The 12,805-nt window shown below is 44.5% G+C and overlaps 1 protein-coding gene across 19 annotated transcripts in view; it reads right to left on the reverse strand.

The window, feature by feature from the left end:
- NCKAP5 (NCK associated protein 5) overlaps nt 1-12,805 on the reverse strand; it is a 917,518-nt gene that overhangs the window by 545,594 nt on the left and 359,119 nt on the right. For 4 of the 19 annotated variants that reach the window (XM_070581228.1, XM_070581226.1, XM_070581223.1 and 1 more), the window contains exon 1: nt 7,564-8,251. The exons of the other annotated variants lie outside the window; for them this stretch is intronic. The gene's annotated coding sequence lies outside the window, so the exon portion shown is untranslated. Of the gene's footprint in view, nt 1-7,563; nt 8,252-12,805 lie in introns of those variants that run through there. 19 annotated transcript variants of the gene reach the window in all.

A 12,805-nucleotide genomic window follows, 5' to 3' on the forward strand; every position in this document is an offset into this window, starting at 1 on the left:
TTCTACAGGAGAGAAGATTTTTTTTACTTTCTCTCAGCTTTCCCTACTTTTCAACTGTGGGGCCTTGCTTTGACTTACTCACCTACAAGATCCAGCAGACCTACCCTTCCAGGAAGACTTGTCTTGGGAAATGCTAGCCCAGGGAACAAAGTCCAATTTGTTTAGCAGGCATGCATTGACTCATCCAAACGGATCCCTGCTCCCTCTCCACCGTCGCTCCACTCCTCTCCCACAGCTGCTCCAGTGCCTGCCGCAGGTCCTGAGTGCAAGCCCTCTCCTGACAGGATCACTCCCTCTTTCTCCTCATGTCTAAGCCCCACTGGGGGCAGCTCACGGTCTCCTTTCCCAGGAGGCCCATCCCAACCACACTGGCCACTTAGCACTTCATCTCCCAACCTCCTGTTATGCTGATTTCCATTTTCTATTTCACCAGCTCCACACTAAGTGTTTTTGGTACCTTTATAGATGTGTGTCCTACTCCACCCAGATAGGACACTCCTTGAGGGCATTTGTATCTTATAACTAATTTTATAACTAACTTAGAACTAATCACATTTTATAATGATTTACTATGAATTCATAAAATCTTGGGCAAGCTCTTATGTTCTGTTAAATAAATGATATCTTTTAATGAAAATAAGGCAGATTTCTCAAATACATCAGTGTAGGAAGAGGGAGTGTTAAGACAGAATGAAACTCCCAGAGTAATCGTAATTTAGTAGAGTGGGTGAGGGGTGTCCACAAAGCAGCACCAAGATTCCAAAACTTCTAGGAAATCATCATCAGTGTCAAAATGTCTAAGGAGAAATCACAGACACAAGGGCATGTATACCAAACCCTAAAATGGACTGTCCAGTGGAAGAGTATATGTTCCCTATTCTGACTAAGGTAGGCAGAATGATTTTCAGGAGAAGCAAAAGGGCAGGCCTTTTGGGGTAGGTTAAACACCAAATGAGATCATTTCCTAATTCCTAATGCAGTAAATTCCTGTTTCCTACTTTTTTCTTTTCCTCCTGCCCTCTACTCAACAACTATTGACTGAACACCCACTAGGCATTGAACACCAACCAAAACAGACAACTGGAAAGGTCTCAAGGAAAATCAGGATAATCTATAAGGTCCAGAGGAACAAAAGTTTCTACCTTCTGAAAGTCTCAGTAAAACAAAAGAACAATTCAAAATAGTGTATCAATGCAACAAGGATGAGATAGCCTAAAATAAGTAATATCTAAAAGCTGTCAAAAGCAGGAAGTGGGTAGAACCAGGCAATGTCAATTTTGTGCTCTTTTGTTTATTTATTTGTTTCTTTTGAGAACTGATAACTTTCTGTTGCTAAATGTTCAATATTAGAATAAGGGACACTGGTCGTAGTTACTCTAAGTCCAACACATCGCCTGGCATATGGTAGATGTCTAGGCTACTGTTGTCTGCTGAGTCACTTAACCAGTGAACAAGAGAATGAAACAAGGCAGAAAGAAGGCCTTCTGACTATGCACAGAAATACTGTCTTTAGCTGGAACGTTTTTGGTGCTGAAAGTCCTTTAAATTGGAGAAAAGTAGATAGTGAGTTGTAAAGATCCATCTATGCTTTCTTCAGTTAACCATGTTTCCCTTAAATATATCATGAGAGATTAAAATTCATATGCACTAACAAAATCTTTAGATAGCCTACGTGACTCCTCTTTTACGTTATAGTAATTCAGGCAAATTTAGAGTTCCTAAGATAAAAGCACCACTCCAGAAATTTGAGAAGACAGTCCATTTTATACAATCTAAACAGGAAAAAAATAGAGAGCGACAGCTGAGTTTGGACACTTGTCACTGGGAGGAGGTGGGGAGAGCCACGCTACAATATTAGAATATTAACACGTTTAAGTAAGAAAACAAGAAGTGACTAAAAGGAAAAACAAAAGAGGAACAGTCTGGGAGAAGTCAAGTTGATCTGAATTTGCATCAGGTGAAATGTGCGTTGCATACTGTATTTGACTATTATGCCAGTCGGCTGAAATAACGCATCCTATTTTAGAATGCCATGCTTACCATTTGGCACATGCACATGTGTATGTACAAAACTTGATACAAATGGAGTTAGAGAAAGTTTTGGCAGCCTAATTCTCATGCAAGAGAAAAAACAAAAATACATCAGAAAAATTATTGATAATAATGCGGTCTTCAGACTACGGAAGAAACTTCCAAGGGAAGTGAGTAAGATATTTTCCCTGGAGGCATTTGCAATGAAAATGAACAAAGAACTGGGAAAAGGAAGAGAATAAATTCCTTGCTGGCTGGTTAACAAAGCCCAGTCTTTTCTTTGTCTCATTTCTCTGATGGTGAACAGAGTAAAGGGGATCAAGAGATTGTTGAACCCAAATGCAACTCTGGATAATGTAGTTATGAAATAAATCACAGTCAACGTCTCCAAACAACTCACTCAAAGCACCAGCAAAAACCACCTGAGGTAGGCTTATCTGAGAAGGATAACTCTCTCCTTTGCAACCCATAGTATTTTGTTAATAACACCATTACGACACTTCAGTTTACCTTATTATATAATATCTCTGTAAGGGAGAAAATAACATCTGTCTCATAGATATCAAGACTCCTGCCTTTAATAAAGAATGTGTCTGACACACACAAGGTCTTAATAAGTGACAGGTGTCTTTATGATGATGATGTTCCTCATTATTATGCTGTTATTATTATCTCTTATTACTTCAAGCCCTCCTTTCTTCCAGCTTAAAAACTGAGAACAAGACCATGTTTTTCATCTTTGCATTCCTTGCAGCCCAGCACAATGCCTTTCACAGGCATTTGATGAATTTAAAGTTAGCTGAAACTTTCTAGGTTTATCTTAGCAACTAAACTATTTGCATCTCAAAGACAGAGTAGGTATCATCTCCCATCATAACTGAGGAAGGCACACGCTCCTTCTGAAAGTAGCTGGAACTGATTTAAACTGTAACTTTCCGCTAGTGCTTGTGCTCTGTGGGGTGCTGGGCCACAGTTCCCAGACGAGGTGAATGTGGAAAAGCAGTCTCACTAGGTCCCAACTAATACGAAAATAACATTAAAAGGCCACAGCAGACAGCATATACTAACCTTCTTATGTGTTAAGTACGATTCTAAGCCCTTGATAGATGTTAGATTTTATTCTTAACAACTTATAAATGTATATAATATCTTTTCCTATTTTATAGATAACAAAACTAAGGTTAATTAGAGAGATTAATAACTTTGCCCCAAATCACATTAATAGGAAATGGTGGTATCAGGATCTGAGCCCAGGTCTACAAGACTCTCAAGTCTGAACTCTTACCACCTGCTACGAAACATGCAGTTTTAGTAACACTCTCAGTTCACCATCCATTTAGAGGCCACAGTCTTACCTACAGCAGGAAGCACTATGACCTGTTTTCAACACCTCCCAACACGCCATAAAATAATTAGTGTCCCTCGCTTCCAATAAACTCTGTCCACCTGCCACAGTCCCTGAGACTCCAGGGACCGGCATCCTCCTTAATGCACTTCCTAGGTTATGTTCATGTCAAGCAACATGAGACAGCTATGCTCTCTGAGATGAGCAACGAGTTCACTTAACCCATACCACCTACTGTCTGAGACATCTGAGCTGAAGGGGACACGTGAAAACAGCATTTGCTGGGAGAAACAAGGTGGAGGAGTGTACTGTCCAGGGAGCGATCCCAGTCAGAGGCCGCAGCAATACTGGGCTACTTCACCCCAGCAAGAAAGCTTCTCACCACCCACATTCCGCCTCCTTTAAACTACACCTCCAGGAACCCCAAAGGACAAAACTATCAGGTTTTGAAAGAAAAGAGCCTCTCGGGTAAGCGTGAAGAGCACAGCTCTGCAGAAAAGGCAAGGGGCCTTAGTGAAAAGCCAGCTCCCTAAAAATGCTCCTCAACAAATGTTTCCTGAATGAATGAATAAATACTGAGTCCCTAGATTAGAGAGTCCTGGGGAAGACTGAAGCTCTGGACCAGGGTGACATTAGCCATCACCACAGTGCCCACAACTTTGCTCTGCTCACATATCTCATGTTAAAGGAAAAATGAGAGGAGTCGTCTGAGGCTGGAATGAAGAGCACCTCTCAGTAAACTTCATCTGAAAACCTGGAGGATCCAGCAGAAGCTGCAGAAGTCCCCTGTCAGATGAGGGCCCACTATGTCCAAGCTAACTTCCCAAATTGATATAGATTTTTAAACTTGTTTTTCACTGACACATACTCAACCTAACGACATTAAGTTCAGCTCTAAACTAAGATGCTATAATGTCTAAGACTGAAAATAATATGTGGGAATGCCAAAAACAGAGGAATAGGCTTGAGCAAACAAATTCTCCAGCAAAAAAAAAAAAAAAAAAAACCAACCCTACACATCTAAAGTTCCCACAAAGCCTCATGGTAACTAAACAGTAACAACCTTCCTTGGGTATCTCCATTCTGTCCTAATAACAGACCTTGCCCTGTGATTACCTTCTTGGCTTATCTGTTATCTGTCATACCCACAGCCAGCCTCTGGCCATAATAAGGTCCCTGTGAACTACTGCCTTGCTAACAAAACTTCTTTGAATGAAACTTTTCAAAATGATAAACAGGAGGATTAGCATGATGTCTGAAATGCCAACCAAATTTTATAACTATCAGCTGGCATTCTAAAAGTCATTTTTGGAGGAAAGTCATGAATGATATTCACAGCTGAGAAGGAAGAAATGGTCGCCCTCCCTGTTGAAGGAGATGAGTAAAAGAACACATCTACAGGGAGACCTCGGCACGTTCTCCCAATAAATGACAAACAAGCGAAGCTGCCCTTTATGCACCTGAGCTATCCCTGGTTTTCCAAGTAATGGGCAAAGATGATCAAAACCTTGATTGTCTTCATATGGCTCAGGCACAGCACACTCATTTTTCATGCTCTAAGTATAGAAAATTGCTTCATTTCTAAAGTAAATATATACTAGACACTTGCGGATATCTCAAGAATGCCTTGTAGCTAAAGAAAGTAACATCATTGCCTACTCATTTTGCCTAATTTGCTAGCCTCCCAGTAACTTTGTGCTAACACTTTCATCCCGTTTTAGATCCTAGGATAAGGCAACAGTCCAGAACACTGGAGAGTCTCCACCTCCAGCAGCCAGCAGTGCACGGAGCCACCTCGGTCTCCGGATGGAGTTTCTTCCCATGATGCCTTCCTGGTAACGTGCATGTTGCATGCATTTCACTTATCTTGTTCAAGCTACATTCCTGTAACTAAGCTTTATAAGCTTCTTCTGAATTGTTTATTCTGTGTTTTAAAGCTCCATCAGCTGCTGGAATGATTCGCAAGATTCTTTTTCTTTTTGGTTAAGCAGGATTGGTGAGCATTACTGGGCCTTTTGGTAGAATCCCTGCTATTTAAAATTCCTGCTGCTGGGATTAAAGGAGATAATGCCCGTGAAAGCCTTTTGTAAACTGTAAAGTCCTGGTCAAATGTAGTGTGCTGTTATAATATTAACCATCAGAGCAATAACCACAATCCAGCTGTAATGTGGGCTTTAAAATGCTAATAGCCATTTGTCTTTGCTCCATGCCCACCCCAGGGCCTGCATTGGTGCAAAACACAAGAGGAAAGTTTTGTTTGGATGAAGAAATGAATGACTTTAAAACATCACATGGTTTTCCAAATTAATGTCTACAGGCAAAATGAGGCTAGGCATGACAACTTAGAAGTGAAAATACTCTGCCAAAAATACCGGGGTGCTGAGAAAAAATACTGCAGGAGAAAAAGTTCTTCTAAAGATAATTTCTTTGATAATGAAATCTCGCCCTTCCCTGGGGAGGGGAAGAAGGGGCACAGAGCAGGGCAGGAATCTCCATCAGTCCAGAAAATTTGTATGAGTTCCAATGGCTCAGAGTAGGAGGCTGCCGTCCCAGAAAAGGGAAGGAAGGCGTAATGAGTCTAAAGGGGTTAAAATGAAAAACTACAGAAGCAGCAAAGGTTATTCTAGCACTGAGCATTCTAAGCGCAGGCTTATTGCCCGAACTGTGCCTTTCTAGGAGTGGAAATAACCAGCCCTCTGGAGGAAGAGGGAAAAGAGGTGGCCTGGGAGAGAGAAGTAGCTAAGGAAGAGGTACCCATATGAAATGAATTATTTTTGGAAAATGGTTTCCTGAGCATTTGCAGCAATAGCTCTGGTCATTAAAGAGGTGATCTATTTTAAGTACCTATAATGTAGGAAAGGGTGTGTGAGGAGGTGGGAGAAGAAAATAGAAGGGAAGACGGTAGTGGCCCAGAAGAGGGGCCTCACTTATCCCACTCTATAGAAGCCTGAGGAATAAGAAGGAGAAACTCCAGGCAGCTGCTGAATATTCAGGAAAGCAGACGCTGGCACGAATTTAACCCTAGGGGATGAGAACATTCTAATAACTCCTTTTTACTAAGGGGTGGGGTGGGGTGGGGTGGGGTGGGGTGGGGTGGGGTGGGACCTGGAGGAGGGAAGGAAGACCAGCCTGCTACCTGGGCGGTCTGCAGGGCTCCAGAGGCAGAGGGCCCCTGCACCAGCGGCCGCTAAGCTCCAGAAAATATCGTATTTCTGCCCATCAATCAGCATTAAGCTGCTTTGGGGGCTGAGCTTTTGGCACAGGCAGTTGCCAGTAGCAACAGGGCACACATTCGTCGCTCCTGGTGAGCTGGGGCGGCAACAGCGAGGGAAGGCCAGGGCTAGAGGCCCTGAGCTGGGTAGACAAGGTCAGGGACCCACTGGTGATGGGCCTGGGCCGGGGGTGGGAAGACGGTGCCAGGTGAAGGTGGGCACACCCTGCTGGGGCCAGGATGGGCCAGGCAGTGGCCCAGGCTGCTGGTCCCTTGGGGTGAAGATTGGAGGTGGGGGGAGGGGGTTTTGGTGGCACAGGAATGTCCATGCCAAGTTCAGCAGCCTCCCCGCCTCCATAGAGGTGCCTCGCTCTGCTGGCACCTGGACACGGGAGTCACGGCCAAAGGGCAGGAGAGGCACTGGTTCCGTGCTTAGCTGGGTACAGGTACTCAAGATCTGCCCCCTCCCCTGCCACCTCTCCGCCCCTACCCTTCAGGAGTCTCTGGAGGATGCCAACGTGGAAGTGCGTCTGCACGTGTGCGTGTTTTCATTTGCACTTCCAGCACAAAAGCAAGACCCCACAGGTGGAAAGGAGGGTGTGCGAGTGTGTGGTGTACGGGGCTCGGACTGCGTGGGCGCAGGGAGGTGGATGAGAGCACACACACCCGGCTCCCACCCACGTCCCCGCCTCGGGTGACCAGGCGCGGACACTGGGGAAAGAGAGCCCTTGACCTCGCGCCACCTCCCCGAACTTCTCCCCCTGCCGTTGGGATCCGGTAAGGTGGAAAAGAAGGGCGACAGTGAGGGAGGGCGATAGAGGGCAGAGATGGACCGAGGAGACCACAGAGGGAGGCACAAAAGCAGGGAGTCCGCAGGGACTAGTGGGAGCGATGGGGCTGAAGGGCCAGGCGACAGAGCCAGGGGCGGCGTGCGCTGGGGCGCGCCTGGGAGGGGAGGGGGCTGGCGTCTCCTTACCTGGCCTGTGGTGGAGCATTTTGCAGCGGGTCGGGAGCTGGGTGGGCGCCAGCCCCCCCTGGGGGCAGACCGTGCAGTGCTGTCACTTCGGGGGCAGCAAGATGCTGGCTGCAGAGCCCGGAGTTGACAAACTTGCCATGCTCGGAGCGCACAGAGGTAGCCGGGCCACGCGCGCTCCACGCGCAGGGTAGCCGGGCCACGGCGCGCTCCGTCGCGCTCTTCCGCTTTGTTGTGTTCCCCGGGTCTCCCTGCGCCTGCCTCCCGGTGTCTCCGCGCCCTCTGTCAATGGGACGTTTCACGGGCGTTCTGGGAGGCCCCTCGGGTCTGCGTGCCACTTTCCTCCCGGAGGCGCGCGTTAAAGAGCTGCCCGAGAGTGCCTGGCGGGGCTGCGCGGTGCGCTCCTACACGGCGGCTCCGGCCCGGAGATTCCCGCCCCCCACCTTCTCCCCCTCCCCGCCCCTCTGCCGCCCCCCCATCAGAAGCTGCTTAGGATCGGGCTGTCAAATCCAGCCCATCTGCTGCAATCATAATCAGTCTCAACCGAACGGTTCTGACAAATCTCCGCCTGAAGCCCGAGTTGGGGAAGCCGGTGGGTGAGGGGCGGGGAGGGGAGGAGGGGGCGACAGGGACCCGTTGCCGGGAGAGGGGGGCCTGGAGGCTTCTATTGTCTGCCCCAAACAGAGGAACTGAAAGGGGAAATGGGGATCCCAAAGGGGAAATAGTGCTTTCCTTTCCCACTTCCTAGTAAGAAAAATCAACCCATCCTGGCAGGCCCCTGGCACACCCCACCCCCACCACCGTCCCGAACCGCCGCTTGCTGTCTGGGTGGAACGAATTTCTGCTAATGAACTAAACAAACAGGTCCTATAATCTTATCATCAGGCGGACCCAGAGACTGGTACAGATACCCAAAGTATTGTAATTGGCAGGTAAGAGCTGGAACTAACAGTCATTTGTCTGGAGTTAGAAGTTGGTTCCCAAGTACATTTGGGAATAAAGCTTATGGAGGGAGAACCTGTGTGTAATTGGCGAAGCAGCTCGGCCCTTTGCCTCCTGTTGGCATTTTGGGAGATGAAAGGAAAATCTGCTTTGGGCAAGAAAATGCTGAACTCAGTTTAGCCCCAGTTTGAGTGCAAAGAATTCTCAAAATTTTTTTTTCCATTTCCTCATGGAGATGCTCTTTTTTTAAAAAAATGCTATTTTATTAGAAAATAATGACTTCTAAAACTGATATTTTTTTTCCAAACTGAAATAGTATCTTCTGCAGATGACATGCTCCTTTCAATAATGTACTTTGAACTATTTTAATATGCCACTTCAATGTAACCACATATATTTCTACTGGTGAGAGGCTTACAAGGATTATGGCAAAAAATTGTTTTAAAAGAAATAAAAATAACAGTAGTCCTAGATATACATAAACAACTCTTCAAGCATACAGAATACAACCAAGAGGATTATGCCTGGTTTTGTACATTCTTCTCAAGTGCTGGGAAATGTTCAATTATCCTGAATGACAGTATTTGTTGGGGAAATAATTTGTTGGATAAACAAATCACCAGTTGAAAACTTGAAGGGGAAAATTTTTAAGCCATTTATTTAGATAGGTATAAAAGCTAGGCAAAAATAAGTATACTTTACTGTGAAAACTGAATAGAGTTTTAAATTAGTGCTCAAATCATTCTTTTGCTTTATGCTGTAGTTGAAAAATGTGAGCAAGCCATATTAAGCACCCACTTATCTGGGTAGAGACTGTATCGTCTACTTATTTTATAGCCCAGTGGTGCCTACAACGGCACTATGCAACTATGGGCACTCTGTGAATACTGATGGCTTGAAGTTCTGATTGACAGGTCAGGATTAAAATCATAGACATCACTGTGACTTGGTAATTGAGGTAAAACGAGGTTTAAGTGTTACTTTTTCCAGGAAGTAAATAAGTCAAGGACAACTACTCATGAGATTTTAAGACTGTTTTTGGGGGGGTGGCCGGGGGGGGGGTGAGGAAGACTGGCCCTGAGCCCACATCTGTTGCCAATCTTCCTCTTTTTGCTTGAGGATGATTGTCGCTAAGCTAACATCTGTGCCAATCTTCCTCTATTTTGTATGTGGGACGCCACCACAGCATGGCTTGATGAAGTCCACACCCAGGATCCAAACCCATGAACCCTGGGCCACTGAAGTGGAGCCCACGAACTTAACCGCTACGCCACCAGCTGGCCCCAAGACGTCTTTGTTAATATTTAAAAGTTTGTGGTTTGTCACTGTCAATTTCATTTAATGTGTTTATTAGCATTAAAAATTTTGTTAAAAGATTGATAAACATGGTATGAAGAAATAAATATTTCACAAAGGGTTCTGTCCACCAGAATGAGGTATCATGCTAGTGACTACTTTAAGAAATGGTGTCCAGGAAATTGGTGTTGTCCAGGGAGAGAAGAGCTAAACTGAGAGTCAGACCCTGGGCTGCAGGCACCATCCTCTGTTCTGCTGTGTTCTCTTCCCAAGTTGATAGTTTCAGTTGCATCAGGGCCAAGTAGTGGGCTAAGCTGAAGGCCCCACCTCATTTTCATCCAGTCCTTGGTTCGAACTTCAAAATATATCCTGTCTAGTTTCTCAATTACTTACTGAGTGCTTACTGTGTGTTAGTGCTAGAGTAGATGAGTGAAAAATCAGACAAAAAATGCTGACCTTGTGGAACTTACGTTCTGGAGGGGAAGACAGACAGGAAAGAATACATAAGGAAATGCTCTTCTCTGTTCGGAGGTGATCAGTGCTCTGGAGAAAAATCAAGCAGGGGGGCTGAATGGTATCCAAGTTTAAATAGAGAGCTCAGTGAAGGTCTCACAGAGGAGACTAAGTTTGAGGAAGTGATTAAAGGAGGTGAGGCAGCTGGCAAGCCCTGCAGATCTCCGAGGGAAGATGGTCCCTGGCAGCAGAAAGAGCAGGCGCAGTGGCCCTTAGAGAGGGTTGTGCCTGGCGAGGTCGAGAAACAGCGATGAGGCGGTAGGGATGAAACAGAGTGAGGGGAGAGGGTTAATAGTCTGAGAGGACAGAACATCTGGTGGGACCAAACAGGCTAATTTAAACACTGGTTTTACTCTAAGTGGTGTGGGAGGCCATGGACACAGAGGTTTTTGAGCAAAGGAGTTTCATGATCTGACTCTTGTTTAATGGATCACTCTGCTTACCGTAGTATGAATTAATTATAGGAGGAAAAGGAGGGAGGAAAGGGGGAGACCTGTTATTAGGCTATTGCAAGAATCGAGGTGAGAGAAGATGGCTTAGGTAGGACCATAGCAAGAAGGATAATGAGAACAGTAGCAATTTGGGATTGTTTTGAATTTAGAACCAACAGGATTTGCTCAGACCAGAAGGTTTGGAAAAAAATTGAAGGAATAAAGAATAACTCCTGGGGCCGGCCCAGTGGTGCAGTGGTTAAATTCGCATGTTCCACTTTGGTGGCCTGGGGTTTGCCGGTCCAGATCCCAGGTGGGGACATGGCACCACTTGCAAGCCGTGCTGTGGTAGGTGTCCCACATACAAAGTGGAGGAAGATGGGCATGGATGTTGGCTCAGGGCCAGTCTTCCTCAGCAAAAAAGAGGAGAATTGGCAGCAGATGTTAGCTCAGGGCTAATCTTCCTCAAAAAAAAAAAAAAAAAAGAATTCCAAGTGTTTGTCTTTAGCACTCAGAAGGATGGAGTTGCTCTGAATTGAAATCGGGAAGCCTATGAGTAGAGCAAATTTTGGTGGAAAAATCAGGGGTTCGGTTTTGGATGTGTTAAGATTGGGATGCCTATTAAGTTAAATTTTAAAAACAGTTAATTTATATAAAGCTCTTAGAATAGTTCCTGACTTTTGTTAAGGATCATATAAATGTTTGCAGTGGTGGAGCCTGTGTTTGTGGGGTTTGTGTGTTATTGTTATTGTTGATGTTTGCTAGTCAAAATAAGATATTGGGTAGGCAGCTGAATAAACATCCAAGTACTGTGTTCAGGGCACAAGTCCAGGGTGGAGATGTAAATTTGGGAGTTGTATAAAGTATGGATGGTTAATTAAATCCATCAGATTGGGTAGGTCATTAAGGCTGTGAGTACAGTTAGAAAAGAGAAGAATTTCGAAGATTGAATCCTGAAAGGCATTCCAACTTTAAAAACTCAAGAAGATGAAGAGGAACCAGCAAAGGAAACCACCCGTAGTGGCAGCCAGTGGCAGAGAAGGCAAACCGGGAGAGTGGGCTCCCCCAGGAACCTAGTAAAGAAGGTATTTCAAGAAGGAGGGAATGACCTGCTAGTCGTAGTCTCCTGATGTGATTATCTCCATAGAAAACCCAAAAGAACATATAGGAAAGCTATGAGAGAGTTTACTAGGTTACCGGATAAGCTAATTATCTACTGTCTGTTTACAATACAACATCCAGGGTGTCCCAGGACCCAAGTTAAGGATCAGACACGTGAAAGATATTCAGTGTGTACTGAATCAAGTGATGAACCAATGAAGGGATTGGATGCCTTGTGCTGCAAAGTATTCCTCAACTTACGGTCCATGGATGATTTGGGAGGTGTCTTCTATTCTCAAACTCAAGAAATATTGATGTAAGGCAAAGTTTCTGCAAGGGAACAGACCTAGGAGACATTATGTGTTTCCCTTTTATTAAGCTATATAAATAGACAAAAGACTTCTAGCCCATAAGTCTCATATAGAACATTTCCTCAAACCATTTTCAATAAAATGTAAATTAGTAACAAAGAAATAACTCACATACATATAGACGTTAAAAAGTACACTTCTATAAGTAATCTTGCAATTAATAAAATAACCCGATTAAAATGAGCAAACAATTTAAATACATACTTTATCAAAGAAGATATAAAAATGGCAAATAATTGCAGGAAAAGATTCTCATCATCATTAGTTATTGGAGAAAAGCAAATTAAAATTACAATGAGATTTACTCACAGCCGCTAGAATCGACAACGTGAAAAAGACTAACAATACCAAGTGTTGGCAAGGATGTAGAGCAACTTAAATTCTCATACACTGCTGGTGGGAGTACAGAATGGTACAGCAAATTTGTAAAGTTAAACATACACTTAAAAGACCATCCAACCACTGTATTCATGGGTATTTACCCAGGAGAAGTGAAAACATGTGTCAACACAAAGACTTGCACACAAATGTTTATAGCAGCTTTATTCATAACATCCCCAAACTGGAAACAACTCAAATTTCCATCAAGAT

This window comes from Equus przewalskii, chromosome 17 (genome assembly GCF_037783145.1).
Source record: "Equus przewalskii isolate Varuska chromosome 17, EquPr2, whole genome shotgun sequence".
Classification (NCBI taxonomy): domain Eukaryota; kingdom Metazoa; phylum Chordata; class Mammalia; order Perissodactyla; family Equidae; genus Equus; species Equus przewalskii.